Source organism: Ixodes scapularis, unplaced genomic scaffold (assembly GCF_016920785.2).
Source record: "Ixodes scapularis isolate PalLabHiFi unplaced genomic scaffold, ASM1692078v2 PGA_scaffold44__24_contigs__length_19508400, whole genome shotgun sequence".
Classification (NCBI taxonomy): Eukaryota; Metazoa; Arthropoda; class Arachnida; order Ixodida; family Ixodidae; genus Ixodes; species Ixodes scapularis.
In genome coordinates, this window is record NW_024609873.1 from 1,998,652 (window position 1) to 2,001,669 (window position 3,018).

Consider the following 3,018-nt stretch of genomic DNA (forward strand, 5'->3'; position numbering starts at 1 on the left):
GCTCCGTGACCAGCTGGCGTTGGTTGCTCATCGTTAAGAAGTCCACCCGCTTCGACATTTCCTCCGCGACAACGTAGTTGTGGGCGACGGCATTGACTGCGGTCATTGCTGGGTACAGAAGGCCTCCTCTGTCAATCTCTTTGATGAGATGATAGTGCTCATGGCCGGTGGCGGCTGTGATCGTGTGGTCTGTTGTCAGGGCATTTTTGCAGTTCTCGCACTTTAGCTTCTTCACCGTCGCGTGCACCGCATATCCTGCCACATAGGCTAGAACGGGGACGATGTCTTTTATTTTTGAAAGGGAGTCTTCTGTTACTACTATGTTGTAGCTAGGGCGCGGCGCGTCTCGTCGTTTTTGCATTTCCTCCCATTTTTCATCTCTCTCTGTTTCAGAAGCTTTGCCAATCGGTGCAAGTGTGTTCTGCAGCCGAAGCTTGTTTTCTCCTTCATAAAGCTGTCGTATTGAGATATGGTATTGGGAACCTGCCAGCCGCCGGTACCTTCCGAAGCGGTCCTCTAAACAGTCCGTCTGAAATTTCCCGAGGAGGACGTAGGACAGGTTGAGTTCTTCGAAGCAGTACCTGCATATTTCGAGAAGCGCGTAAGTTGACTGGTGCAGTGCGGTATGAGTTTTGTCGGTCAATTTGCAGTTGTTTGCATTTTTCTGCCATTCGTCCAACCAGTCTAAAATGTCGTAGAGAAAATCTACCTTCTCGTCGTCTGGAGCCGGGCGCACAGGTTCTTGGAACCGATCTTTCAGCCTGCTTCCTTTGCCGGGTGTCTTTACATTGACAATTTTCCACCACGTTACTATAATCTCAATGAAAGTGGCCGTCTCCTTGAAAAACTTCAGGTTGTGTTTCTCTCCAATGGCACGGAGGGCACTGGGAAGAGAGCTGTCAAATATCTGGAGAGCAAGTTTCACGTTCTGCTTCTCAATACTCGACGGGCAAAGGGATTTCCTTGACACTTTGTATCCATAGCGCAGCAGTTGGTCACATTCCAAGTCGTAGGCAGCTTTGATGGTTTTGAACGACGCACACAGCATGCGCCGCTGGCCTTCCGTGTCAGCATGAAGCTCGGGGAACCAGAAGCATTGATCGTCTTGCTTCAGCCAATTATTGCGTATGCACTTGATTATGTGTACAGTGTCGATCACAAAAAACAGCGGCCTGTTGGGATCAGACGGATGTGGGTAGCAGAACTCGTTTGAACGACGCATCGTTGTGTCAGGCGTGTCCTGGTTGCGCGTTGTTGTACCAGGCGTGTCGTGGCTGTCCATCGAGCTCTTAAAGAGAGCCATAGCCTTTCGATTCACTGCGTTGTTATCCGTTACGACGCACATCACTCGGTACCCGATTTTCTCGAGCCCGCAAATCACGTCTCTAAGCAACTTGTGCAGAAACTCGGCGTTGGCTCCGTGCACGGGTACGACGTGAGCGACTTCCTTAAATTGGCACTTGATGCTTTGCACCATAAATACGAACGCACTATTCGCTACTTCTGTGGAATTAAGTGCGACACCGACAATGCTACCTCCTTTATAATCAAAAAACGGTTTGATGTTGACCTCGTCCACCACAAGGTCACATAGCGTTGGTCATCGTTCAAGTCAGAGATCCTCTTTGCCATGTAGCTGAGAAAACTTGAACTTTGCTGCTCGTTTTGAGGGCTCATTCCAAACGAGGAGCATATCGATCGGATTGTCCTAGGGTGTGGCAGAACAATGCTTCTAGAGCTACGGATGTACTGGTATGCATGAGGCGATATTGTGAAAAGAATGCATGCAAACACCATAAAATCCACTGAATAACGCCTTCGCTCTTTCTTGGAAGAAATCAGCTTCAGTTGCTCGGCGAGCAGTTGGATGACCGCTGCTTGATCTTCGCTTTGCGTTGCGGGCAGCTTGTCAAGCAGAAAACGAATCGTGGCACAGATATCGTTGTGCGAGCTTTCAGAGCTTGACTCAAGATCGTTGTCCCAATTTTCGACAGTTTCGAGTAGTTCTACAACTCCCCTCTTGCTGTTTGCGATTCTTGGTATGAGCAAGTTGGAGCCCAACCTTGTGACCTGAGTCTTCGCAAAATGTAGAGTTAGTGTAAGGTCAGGCTTCACGACGATCGAGTATTTTATCCAAGGGGCCTCAGTCTCAACAATGTGCACCAGAGTGAGGTGTCCATTGCCCTCAATAACATGCCAGAATGCCGATTTTACGTTTTTCAAGTGGTCGGACAAGTCCTCTATGCTGAGTATTCGGTCCGCTTCTTCCTCATTGCGAAATGAATCGATCGACTCTGCAAGCGCTCTTTCCATTGCAGAAGCCTCTTGACGCAATCGCTTGCTGTCCGGGTCTTCTCTTCTCGCATGGTGCTTCGACAAATAATCTGGACAGCCAGGGAACTTCGATGGAACTGCGCCTGGGCGAAGGCGCACCCTAGACAGCGGCGCAGTCACCGTCCTCCCGGTAACTTCGTCGACGTGAGACACCTCCCGAAGAACGTCGTCGTCGGAGAAGTGACGCTCGCACACCTATAAAGATATATACCCTTCGTATAAATAATAGCGACTTACCACTAAACGCGCTACACGTCGCCGTTATCGCCTATTCCCACAACCCTTCTATTGCTAGCCCGTCCAAATGGCGCTATGCCACTACGAATGCGAGATAAACAATTGGAAATGGGAATTCCTCACCTTCGTTCTCTGGGAAACGATCAAGTTTTCTCGGGGGATGGCGTTTATCCAGGCACTCCGCAGCGCTTCATCTTTGGGGAGTCCGAACACGTGCACTTTGGGCCCCGTTTTGTAATTACCGTTACACCGAGGCACACAGCATTTGTCAGGCATGACGGAAAGAGCACTTGATCATCGCGCACAAAACGCAGAGCACTCACAAGTTGTGCGACGTTTAAAACAAGACAAACAAAGAAAACAGCCGAGACAAAACCAAGCGTCTCCGAACACGCCGAAAGAAGCCGCGGAACGTTCTGGAAAGACGCCGAAGCAAGCCGGCTCCAT

At 49.8% G+C, this 3,018-nt stretch overlaps 1 pseudogene; it reads right to left on the reverse strand.

The window, feature by feature from the left end:
* Positions 1-229: 229 nt before the first annotated feature.
* Positions 230-2,706, reverse strand: LOC115324667 (annotated as a pseudogene).
* Positions 2,707-3,018: the final 312 nt, after the last annotated feature.